This window comes from Columba livia, chromosome 6 (genome assembly GCF_036013475.1).
Source record: "Columba livia isolate bColLiv1 breed racing homer chromosome 6, bColLiv1.pat.W.v2, whole genome shotgun sequence".
In the NCBI taxonomy this organism is placed as follows: Eukaryota; Metazoa; Chordata; class Aves; order Columbiformes; family Columbidae; genus Columba; species Columba livia.
Genome location: NC_088607.1, coordinates 4,330,960 through 4,343,321, shown reverse-complemented (window position 1 = coordinate 4,343,321; position 12,362 = coordinate 4,330,960). Strand labels below are relative to the sequence as shown.

The 12,362-nt window shown below is 39.2% G+C and overlaps 1 protein-coding gene across 3 annotated transcripts in view; it reads right to left on the bottom strand.

Moving 5' to 3' along the window:
- CHST15 (carbohydrate sulfotransferase 15) overlaps positions 1–12,362 on the bottom strand; it is a 45,328-nt gene that overhangs the window by 20,719 nt on the left and 12,247 nt on the right. The gene's annotated exons all lie outside the window — the stretch shown is intronic.

The window sequence follows — 12,362 nt, the reverse complement described above, 5'->3', positions numbered from 1 at the left end:
CCTTTCTCTTTACCAAGATATTTTCAATAAAAGTTAGTTCCCCAACCTTTTACCAGGCAATGAAGGATGCCCACCAGAAGGCCGGGATCTCTCCCAGCATACACAGCTCTCATTTTCCTCAAAATAAAGACATCTGCAATATCTTTTTGTTTGTTTGTTTCTTCCATTCAACAATTCCAGGAGTCATAACCACAGATATACTTCACCTTTTCTGTACTTCAATAGAGAAGGCAGAAGGATGTGAATTGCAGACAGAATAAAGTTTATGAGATTTGAGTTGGTAATAAACCATTTATAACTTTTTATATTTTAGCTGTAAAGCTGCTGTCAGTTCACTGGCAGAATATTACTCTCTTTACACATCAAGCAATGTCTTTGTGTATTGTTGAATAATGTAGCATGTAATTGCCTCCTGTTGAAATGAATGGTGAATTATTTATTATCACGTCTATACAGTATTTGTCTGTTGTACATAAGTGTAGACCAGCTCTAACCATAAAACAGAAATCAGCACAAACCTTTTCAAGCTCCTTGGCCAAAAGCAATCCTCCTCACAAAAATGTGGATCTTCACAAGTAGGAAACATGGATATAAGAGATGACACACAGTGGAATGGGGAAAAAATGAATAGCTACTTTTGATTTCAATATACTCCTGTGGAACCCAAGGAGACCTGCACCACTGTTTCAAATCGAAGCAGATTCAAGCCAACGATTTTTTTTATATGCAACAGAGAACTTAATAGCAAACAGGCAAGAATTTTCTTCTGCTAATTTACCTGTACAAATATTTCTTTATATTAGAAGAGGACCTGTTGGGTGCACAGGCTGCAGGATGGCAGGTAACACCCGAGGTACCAGAAAAGCAAACAGCTGCCTATTAGAGCCTTACAAGAAACCACAGAAAATGCAGGATCTACCATGTCATTCTCATTGCCATATGGGAAGCTAAATAGGGTAAAGAGAGAAATTCCTCCAAAAATAAATCATGCAAGATTTTTCATCATTCACATATTTTTTGTCCATGGTATAGAAAATATTTGAAATTCTATTTCTTTTAAATAAATATTTCATAAAATTCCTCCCCTTTCTCTTAAAGGATTATAAGGGAAGACTGTAATCAAAATAGCTATAAAAAGAAATTATTTTCATATGCTCAGTCATATAACTAAAATTCTCCTCCTCTATGAATAAGATAAAACAGATGGAAGAGATTTTACATGCACACACATCTTCTGGACATCTAAGTGTACTGTCTATTTTTCAGGTCACCAGCCTTAATATTTAATGTGCTTTTGTTTTTTCTTAATTCTTTAAAATAAAGGTAAAACAAACTTTTGCTAGTATTCTTAAGGCTAAATTTTATACTAGCCTTGTTACTTTTAATCATATCCAGCTTTTCCTAGCAGCACATGAAAGAGTGGCAAGCTGTTAACCTATTATAAACACACTTCAAGTCCCCCAGTAACACATTTCTCAGCTTGATGTGTAGCTGTTTCTCTGTTTGATGTCAGTGGAACTACAGCACTTGGTTTCCTCTGTTCACGCAATTTAATTAAAATGTGGAACTCATTGGGGCCAAAAGTATGAATGCAGTTGAAAGGCATTAGACAATTAATGGAAAATAAATCTATTAATGGTCTCCTCAATTCCCAGGAGGTAGAAAGGGTTGGGAGTGGGAGAAATCTATTAATACCTGTTCTTATGCTCTTTCACTGAGCATTTATTACCAGCCATGGCTGGGGCAGGAAAGAGGGACAGATATATCTGTGCCAGTTGAACATCTGAGCTACGATTGTCCCATTGGGCAGATCACAGCCTGAAAATATGGATCTGTAGGACAAGGTAGAAAATCACCAAATCTCAGGTGAGATGGGATGAAACTCAGCCAAATTGTGCCCCTCAGCTACAGCTCCCACGGACAAGGGTCTCACAAAACACATTTTCTTCTTTCTGTCTGTTTTCCTATTGCTACTCATGTCAGGCACCACACCAAGGATATGTATGTTGATGTGCTTATTAGAGCTGAGAGAAATGGGCTTTTTTCCAAGGAATCTAATTGCTTTTCAGCAAAAGTATAAAACTAGAGCTGTTAACATGTGGATACACAAGAGCACTTGAGGTTCTTGCTCTGTTGCTTACTTGTTATGGGAAGACTTTCAACTGCTGTGATGTGTGTAACTTCTATATGTGATGGGAAGCAGTTGCACCACAAGAAGGTACTTCTGCTGAAGCATCATCCAAAGCAGACGTGTGGAACATGTCCTCTGCAGCAGGCTATCCTTCTTTCTTAAATTAAAGCTACAGATGCTATAGAAATATGGATAAGCATCTTTAGAAAAAAAAGATAATACTGCTGGATGTGATCTGGTTAGTAACTTCTGAAGGAGCACATGGCTCCTAATTTAATGATGATATCTAACGCCATTCTTTGAGCAACAACTATGTTGTTTTATCTATAGTTTCTAATCTGGAGAGATATTCTCACTGCCTAAATCCTTCCCAGTCAAATCAGGGAGATTTGTTTAATTCAAGTTCTCAGTTTGCACTGCTGGTGTTTTTTGGAAATCTCAGAGCCGAGCTGACCCCACGCCCTCCACAAACACTCCAGAATGAACCTCCCTTTAGTAACAGTTCACCCTCAAGAGTTCCTGTGAAGAACAGGGATGTGACATGAGCCACAAAAACATGCAGGTCTCAAAGTGAAACGCTGCCTACAGCTGTCCCATAATGAACTTTCCATGACTCATAAAGAGAAAAGGAAACATGAAAGGGCAGAGCAAGGCCAGCTGAGTAAAACCTTCATTATATTTTCATATGAAAAAAAAACAAACAAAAAAACCAACGATATTTAGTAGCAGTGCAGCGCAACCACATAATTCCTCTCCCTTTCCTCCTATTGCAACATGGCCCATGGCAGTGGGGACCAGCTTTCTCCCTCCACAAAGCAATTCCTCGGCCTGTGTAAGATATGTTTATGACCTCTGGACAAATAAAAACCTGCAAAACTTCACCTTTATAGATATTTTTTAGCTACCGACCTTACTGGAAGGGATAAGGATTGTATCAGGCTGAGGGGCACAATGACTTTGCTCCCAGACATGGTTTCTTCAGAACAAGCTAAAGTATTTGTACAAGTGTAGTGAAGTATTTGTAGGGTGTGAGGAAGTTCATCCTGATAGTGGACAGGTTGTACTGTTTTAATAAATAAACAGTACAAGTAGTAAAAACCTGACCTTAAAAAATAAAGCTCAGGAAAGGAGAGGAATAATAATCATAGGTTTTCTCTGTCCTGCTCATCGCACACATTTGGCTCCTCAAGTTAACATTTTTGGAAGTAAACTTTGCCTGAACTCACATCTATTTACAGCAGAGAAAGGAACAAGCTCCCAGAAAGAAGACATGTCAATAAAATGAGCACCATGAATCGCTGACCTCTGCAACCTCCTTGCAAAAAAAACCCAGAAACTACTAAAAAATAGAAATAAAAGGTGCTATTGCAGTGGTTTTGAAAAGCCACAGGACTCATTACAAAGCTCAGCAAACTCCTGCAGACCAAAGTTATGTAAAGCTCCTCTATTTGCTTAAGAAAACTAATTAAAGAAAAATAAATCAACAAATACAACTCCCAAGAATTATGTAAACCCACTACAAACATTTTTAATGCAATCATTTGAAAAGCAATCACATTTTAAAAACTAGACTGTATGGTCATAACCCATGATTATACATTCAACTTGTTGAACAACTGCTGAACACTTGTTCCAGTGTAAAATATTATTTAAAGGACCCAGTTCTAAAGCCTTTTAATGCCAAAGAAAACCTCCTGAATCACCACTGAATCAGCATTCCCGCCTAAATAACAACTGAGGCTTATTCCACAACCCAGCTGGTTTCTCTCTCAAGATCTAATCCAAACACTCTCTGCTTCTTCCTCATCAATAAACTTCCAAAGAAAATGTGAGAATAGAACAAATGACACCCTCCATGTGCAAAAAAAAAATCAGCAAACTCCCCTAAAATCAGTGTATAAAAGCAGTCATTTCAATCAAGTAAGGACCCACGCTTATTATTTGTGCTGCAATGCTCAGGAAATAGTTACTGAGCTTGAATCACCACTCAAGTAGGGTATAAACACTGCCTGAATAAACAGATTATTGGAAGCGAGGAAGAAGAGGGGGTGTGGGAAGGTGAGCAGGAGGGTGTCCTGGATCAGCCACAGCATCGACCTGCCTTTCCCCAGAAACCTGTTGTTACCTCTGATGTTTTGTGCAGGTTCCTGGGAATTATCAAAGTCCAGCTGCTTGTGCTCCTGAGGTGCTACATCCACATTCTTGGATGCGTTATCATTTGACTTGCCTTGAAAATGTGAAAATAATAATTAAGCTTGCTATTACCTATTTTTGACTTAAACTGATTTTTGGGGAGGAAAATATCATCAAAAATGTTAACCACTTCTGTTTGTTTTTCCTTTGTATTTCAACTGATTTAAATCATTCTAGAACCAGATCCATCACTTATTTTTGGGTGACTTGCAGAATAAAAAGTCTAGACAGCAAAATAAAACAGAACCAAAGCCAGCCAGCCTACTGATAAACTCCAAACTATGTCATAGTCTTCCAATTAGATCTAAACTACCATACAGGTTTCAAAGGTAACCAACAGGTTCTTCCACACTTAAGGTAGGGACGAGACTGCGAGACTGTGCCAACAATTCCTCTGCACTAACATCTGCCTCAGATCCACACAAGGTTCTTTTCCAAAAGCTATTCCTGTGCAAGATTTATACTGAAGGTTTTCAGAGAGTGTAGGGATTGGGGGCATCAGCACTGTGATGATTTCTCCTGAAAAACGGGTCCAAAAGCCCTGGAAAAAATAAACAAATAAAATAAAAAAGCCGCCTGACCTGTAACTTCACACGTCCCAAGCACTGTGAATCCCTCACCCTGCATCAGGTCAGAGCTCATGTCAATGTATTTAAACCCTTCCTCTTGTCCAAACGGGAATCAAAATTCTGTTCTCATGTATTTAGAAGGATTCTCAAAGCAGAGTTTTGCCTACAGGACACACTTCTCAACTCCTGATCAAAACTTGCTTCCGATGATGTGCAACATCTCCAGCAACTCATCTTTTCACTTCACTGGGTTTCTGTTCATCTCACATAGCGTTGTGCTACAGAAACCCTGACAGATTGATATTGAACACGAAAAAATTGCACACTATAGAAAAAACTGTCTTTACATTTTCTCACAGAAAAGCCATTTTAAGCCAGGTTCAAAAAGCATTATACATGGTCAAAGTTTATTAATTTTATTTCTTTAATTCTCATGGTAGCTGCAAGCAACCTCCCAATATATCGTACATAGTCCTTGAGGTCTTTCCATGAAAACAGAGATAAACCAACGGATCCATCCTGTGGGGCTCACAGATTCCTATCCCAAAAATCTGGAGCTAGATTTAAAAGCTCTGGTATTCAGAATACAATCAGAAATCCCATCTGTAACAGAAAAAAAAAACCCAGTCAGTCCCTCATTAAAATGATCGAATCACTGCAAGCCAGAACACAGGAAATACTGATGCTAATGGGATTTAACTTTAACTCCTTGCTAAGAAAAAGTGTATTTTCTTAGATCTGCAGAAAGACACATAATATCAAGAATAAGATAAAGACGTGCATAGAACAATAAATCACTTATTCAGTGAGAATTCTTCAGGTTGAATTTGCCATATTTATTTTGTTACATGGAAAAAAAAGAAAATAACCAAAGAGCTCAGTGTAAAGGTAAAGGGATCACCTGAAATAGAACTTCAGGTGCAGAGAGTGGATGTGATAAGGCTGGTTTGCCACAAATGTTTTTATTCCATTTTTAATAAGATCCAACAGCTATTGAGGTTTCTTTCCTAACATAGAATGTCACAGTACTTCACGATAATAGAAATTCTTACCTATATGTTCTTTCAAGGAATAAATCACACTATCATCCCACGAATCAGCCAAATTCCTATTCTAAGTACTAACACAACGGGGAAACACAAAGCATGAAGGCTGAATCCATTATGAAGCATTTCCACTCCAGATATTTTTATCAAACAAATCCAGGGGGTTTGGAGGTGGGCAGGTGGGAAAAAATATCATATCTAAAGACAGCTCCCATATGGCCTGCAGTCAGGCTGCAATCAAAAATAAATAAGTGCTTATCTTCAGAAAACTCCAGAGGCAAAGAATCAGTCTAGTATTGACAGGGTTCGCTTATCAAATGCAGGCTATTTTTCATTATGCATTTCCTCCTGACAGCTGCCCATCCTGCTTTATTTTCGGGCTTCATTGTTGAAGCCTCTGGACAGATATTGCTGTAATTTACTCAAATAGCTCTTCTGGAGCAACTTGCTCGATAGAGATAGGGGGTTTCCCTTCATGCAAAGCTTGGTTTGGTGAGGACAGCATGCTCATTTTCATCACCTTGTCTGAACATGGGGAAATCACTCTTGGACAGCAAATTTCTCTGTGTTGGCTGCACCATAAAGTTCGAGTGACTGCCTGAGATTTAGGCATCTGCCATCCACACCTCTAAGGCTGGGTGAGACGAACAGCAGAGCCTCGTTGTGCTGAAGAAAAATAGATCTTGCCATTCAGAGTGCCAGCTGACTCTTATTTGAGGGAGAGATGGAGAGCTAGTGCAGTGCAGTTGAATTTGCAGGAAAAAATATCCTTCAGTGATGAAGAGTTATTTTAAACAAGGGTCTTTGTCTCTTGCATTGATTACTGGTCCAGAACTGGCACGTGGGAGAAAAATGTTCTGAGACTATTTCCAACAGTCCTGCCAAGCATTTTAAGCCTCGGCACACAGCAAAATAGTGGGCATTCACAGTTATGTTACTCTCATTACCATCTTGTTCTTTATACACATTTGATTTTACTTGATTTTAGCAGCTGCTACCTCAAGTCGATTTAAAGTGAGAAACATATTTTTCCCACCATCTGAAATCTAATACTTATTGCCACTTTGCAAGGGGTACACAGTGTGAACTGCTAAATCTTGTGGGTTGTGAGGGATCAGCTGCTAATTTAATGCTGCTTTTGAGGGATGAATAACATTATATGGAATAAATAGAATATGAGTAGTGTAATGCCCTTAGTGCCTGTTTATCTCATGGTATGGTAAAATGTTTTTGCATGCAATAATGCAAACAAATGATATCTACTAGGATTCATTTGATATACCTTCACGCTTCATAAATAAGCAGTCTTTCTGAAGCCAATCGGTCCATGTGATACTTAACATTGTTTTAAACACGATATTGTGGTGACTATTCTAGGGTGACATACACGCTAACAGCTGCTCATTTGATTTTTAGTGACTGAGAAGGGGTTTTCCTCCACCTCCAAACCAAATTTTCTCCATAAACTTCAGTATCTTAACACAGTCATCTGAATTTTTTTATGATGACTCATAGAAGGTACCTTCTCCATGAGACATGCATTAAAATGGATGGAAAAACATGTCTCATCTGTACATAAGTACCATGTAAGTACTTTTTCATGAATAGGGCATTTCATCTTCCATCTAGTGCTGAGTGGGTGAAAGGAAAAATACACAGCTGCATCCTGAAAAGACAAACTCAGTATTTGAGTCTGTCATTAAAGTTTCTTGTCAATTCAAACACAAATTAGTCAACAAAAACTATTCATTGACGCCAAATCACAACTGTGTCTTTGCTTAAAAAAAAAGTGTTCCAAGCTTAGTAGTAACTTTTAGAATTGTTCAACAACTTTAATTCTTTATGCAACAACACAGCAGATAAATCTCAGACCATTAAAGTACCAAGGAACAACACACTTGTACCAAAGTTAAGCAGGTTCGGAGTTCAAAGTCCAGTGGAGAACCCAAAAAGGTCTAAGTATTCTCAAGAAATTGCAGATTAGTTATCTCAAGAGTAACACAGTATCACCAGATACAATTCTTGCAGGTAACTTGTGGCTACAGGTAATTACGCAAAAGCTTTCTGATGGAGTATATTATATTGCTTTCAGCATCTTAAGAAGGTGTTTATTCTGCATAAGTCAAGCAACATTTGCTTCCAAAGTCTCCTACCATTATTCATGAGTGTTTCCTCAAAGGCTTAAACTCCATCGCTCATCTATATCACATTCTCTTTAACCGCAGAAAAGTGCAATATATTTTACTAACCAGCTTACAAGATACCATCATTCTGAAGAAGTTTCTGTGTGGCTATGCTCTGTTTTCTGTTGATAACAACATATATCTTTATAGGCAGAGCACATACGTGATGTGGAACTGAATGCCATTTAATGATGGATTAAACACTCATTATTGCCCTCTCCTATTTTCAGATCACTACGGCTAAAGAATACCACTTCTATCGCAAGCTTCAAAGAAATTCCAATATCTTCATTCTGATTTCCACTATTACATGAAAGAGAACATGTTTCATCCTTTCACCAGCCTCTCTACAAAACACAGCTCTCAATACAATTTTCATAACGTAGTAAACTCTAGCCTGGTTATCCTGGAACCGCGCAAAGACCCCCATTTACAACAGTAACAACAAGAACAAAAAGCCATGCTGTGTATGGGACATAGTAAGTAAATACTGCAATATCCTCAGCCACTGAGTCGCTGACTCCCTTCACTTGACTGTGTATCCTGCAGGTTCTGTCCCTGTTTGGCCTCAGTATATTTGTTTTCCACTTGGAAAGAACACAACCACAAATACCTTTTCATGCTTTACATTGCGTTTAGCTGGACTGCAGATTGTAAACAAACAAGATAAAGATCAGAGAACAAACTTTACTGAAGCTCCATGGAAAGAAACCAGGAAAAAAAAAATCTGCATAATGATGAATGGCCCAAGAAAAATCTGGTCTGTGCTCCCTCACACTCTGTCTCTTCTGCAGCATTTTCTGCAACATAAAGGCAATATTTAGCAAAGCAAACTAGATGGTCTTTATTTGTGGTGCAGAGGCGATCCCAGGCAAGCTCTGGAAAAGATTTCTTTTTTTTTTTCCAATGGAGATGTTAATTAGTTAACTTCTGTTGTAGGGAGAGTGTCCCAAACCAACCTTCCACTTTTCCTCTGCTTAAACTGCAGGGGGGTCAAAACTCACTTTTTAAGGCTTTGCACCGAGAAATTCATAGAATCATAGAATCATATCAGTTGGAAGAGACCCTCAGGATCATCGAGTCCAACCACAACCCAACTCTGGCACTAAACCATGTCCCTAAGAACTTCATCTAAACACCTTTTAAACCCCTCCAGGATGGTGACTCCACCACTGCCCTGAGCAGCCTGTTCCAATGCCCAACAACCCTTTCCATGAAGAACTTTTTCCTAATATCCAATCTAAACCTCCCCTCGTTGCCGTTTGTCCGTCTCAACCATGACACCTGGTGCAACTTGAGGCCATTTCCTCTTGTCCTATCACTTGTTACTTGGGAGAAGAGACCAACCCCCTCCATGCTCCAAGCTCCTTTCAGGCAGTTCAGAGATCAGAAGGTCTCCCCTCAGCTCCTGTTCTCCAGGCTGAACAGACCCAGTTCCCTCAGCTGCTCCTCATAAGACTTGGGGAAAAAAAAAAAAAGAAGAAAGCCCACTTTTGATGGAGCTCCCAGATGGCATAAATATCCTATTCACAGGTCACAGGTTAGTCCTCATGGACTCCTACATGAACACCTCTTGGGTGCTCTACAGGGATGCTCATGGCAGGGGGTTTGGACTAGATGACCTTTGAAGAACTGTTCCAAGCCAAACTATTCTGTGATTCTATCATTTTATGCCTGGGGTTGGGATGCTCCTCTCACTTGCTCTGTGGGACAGACCGTCTCCTGAGCCCCCAGAGGACACAGTTTTAAGGAAGAAGGTTGAGCAACTGTTCTCAAATGCTCTTCTCTGCCCAAAAAGCTCTCACTGCCAAAAAATCCCCGTGTTCCTGGGGGCAGCAGGGCACAACTCAAAGGTGAATAGAGAGAGGTAAAGTGAGGTTGTATTTTTAAACAGCACTGCTTATTGATATAGCTGGTTCTCAACAAATAGAGGAGGGCATGGAGTGGCTTTTTTGCAGCTGAAATCAGAGCGACACTAGTTCTGGAGCTCAGGTTCCACTCCTTGAAATAAACCATTTACTGAAGCAATTCACAGAAGGAATCTGAAGTGACACAAGTTCCATCAAGTACAGTTGGCAGCCAGCTTTTCAAGAACAGATACATGACTGTTAATAACCCCAAAAGCTTAGTTTCTGATGCAGAAAAAAATTTCATAGAGCATTAACATTATAAAACTTTGCAGAGAACTCAAAATATCTCCAGAATATGCCTCACAAAATACTTTGCAAGGATCTATAAACTCCACCTTTAGCAGAATTAACGTATCTAACCAAAAACCATCTCCAGCAAAAATACCTCCCACATATTCAAATGAATTTCCTCTGAAATTTATCTGTTGCCAACAGTGTTTACACAACCTTGAGTCAGAGACATGAATCTTTGATTTCACGAGATTAATGTAATAACTTGGTTTATGCTGTTGATGCAGTCTAAGCTCTCAGACATGCAGGAGACTAAGATGGCATCAAGAGCATACAGATGCATTTGGAAGGGATATTCTTTTTCTGAAATAAACTACAATTTCCTTAACCTATGTCTGCAGCAGGGACTATGCCAAAATAAAGATGGTTCTTTTAGTGACTCAAATCCAGAGAAATGTGAAAAATGGGTCCATATTGACCTGGTCTATCAATAATTTTTATTAAGTTGTGTCTCAGCTTCATTTAATGCCTTCCACCCTCAAGTATGCTGTTAACAAAACACAACATTTGCACAAAAAGCTATATCAATCACCATCTTCTACAAAGATTACTCCACGTCCACATCTAAAGAGAAAAACATGCAATAAAGTGCCACAAAATGCCACGTCTTCCATCAAAGCTTCAGGAATATGACTCAGCGGCTGGTGGGAGCAGTTTTGGACACCATGACACCTCCACCCTGCATTGTGTCCTCTGCGGTGGAGGTACCAGAAGAGCAAAGCTGCCCCAGTCCCACCTTCTTCAACAGAAATAGCCGCAACATCAATGCAACAGCCTCATCACCCAGATGTGAGAGTCTGGCCAATGAGGTTGGCAGCCAAATTGGTTATTTTCGTTGCTTTTTTAAATAATGAACTGCTGTGGTGCTCTCCCCATGGAAACCCTCCACCCTTTGGCAACACAATTGCTCCATGAGTTCCTCACTTTGCTTTGCTTTCAAGGGGGAGTTGGCATCTCCACTGGGACAATCCCCTTCGGCATCTCCAAGGTGCTTCAATACAGCAGGTCCCACAGCTGGAATAGGGCTTCAGACCACACAGAGCCAACAAGGAACGTGAAAAGGCATCAGCTCTTTGGCCCTGATGGACAAACTCTTTCCAGTGGACAAAAATGAAACCTACTGTGTGAATAACTGAGTCAGTCCTTCTGCTTTTATAGCGCTTACTTTACCAATACGTGGAGAAATTAGGCATGCTAGAAAACCATTCATCCCAGGTCCTCACTACGGACCATTTGATTTAATTTACAACTTTCTTGCATGTTTAAATCCTGAAAAATGCCCTCGGTATTCAAAACATTTATAATCATAGTGACTGCAGAATTTCAGCACAATCTGTAAACTCAGAAAATTTCACAGTTCTCATTAAGTGAAAAAATAAATTACATGCTGATAATAGACCTCAGTTTCTTTATTGCATGGCTCAGCGTTATAAATCAGACTTTGATAACAATAGCAAATCATAATAAAACCTTACAATTATATGTTTTTTCTTCCTTTACATGTGAACACTTGACTTTGAAGTTATTCTTACTTTTCCTCCTAAAGGTTACAGGGCTAAGCTATGCCAGCAAAGCTGATCTAGAACAGACAAAATGTACTCTCCAAACATGAACTTTTAAATACTATATATATATATAATTTCATTAATCTTATATAGAAGCTTCTGTCCAACCTGAAAAACTGGTTTCAGTTGCAAACATTTGTGCCAGACACAGCAGACTCGGGGTAATCTCAGATTTTAATGTCCATGTGCATCAGACCCTTGGGGCACGGACTGAACTCACTTTCTTGGAGTGAATAGCAATGGCAGGTGTCAGAGTGCTTTTCAAAGGCGCTTTTCAAATTGTGAATGACAAAATGACAGAGTACTGACATGTGTTACCTGTACTACCATATGGCATAAAAAGGTAGACATCCAAGAAAAATCTAGATCTCCTAACATCATCCAGAATCCCATTACATGAGGATTGAGGGACTTTGAACAAAATTCAGGTATGTGTTGTATACAATAGAAAAGCACTGGCAATCCAATTTCTAA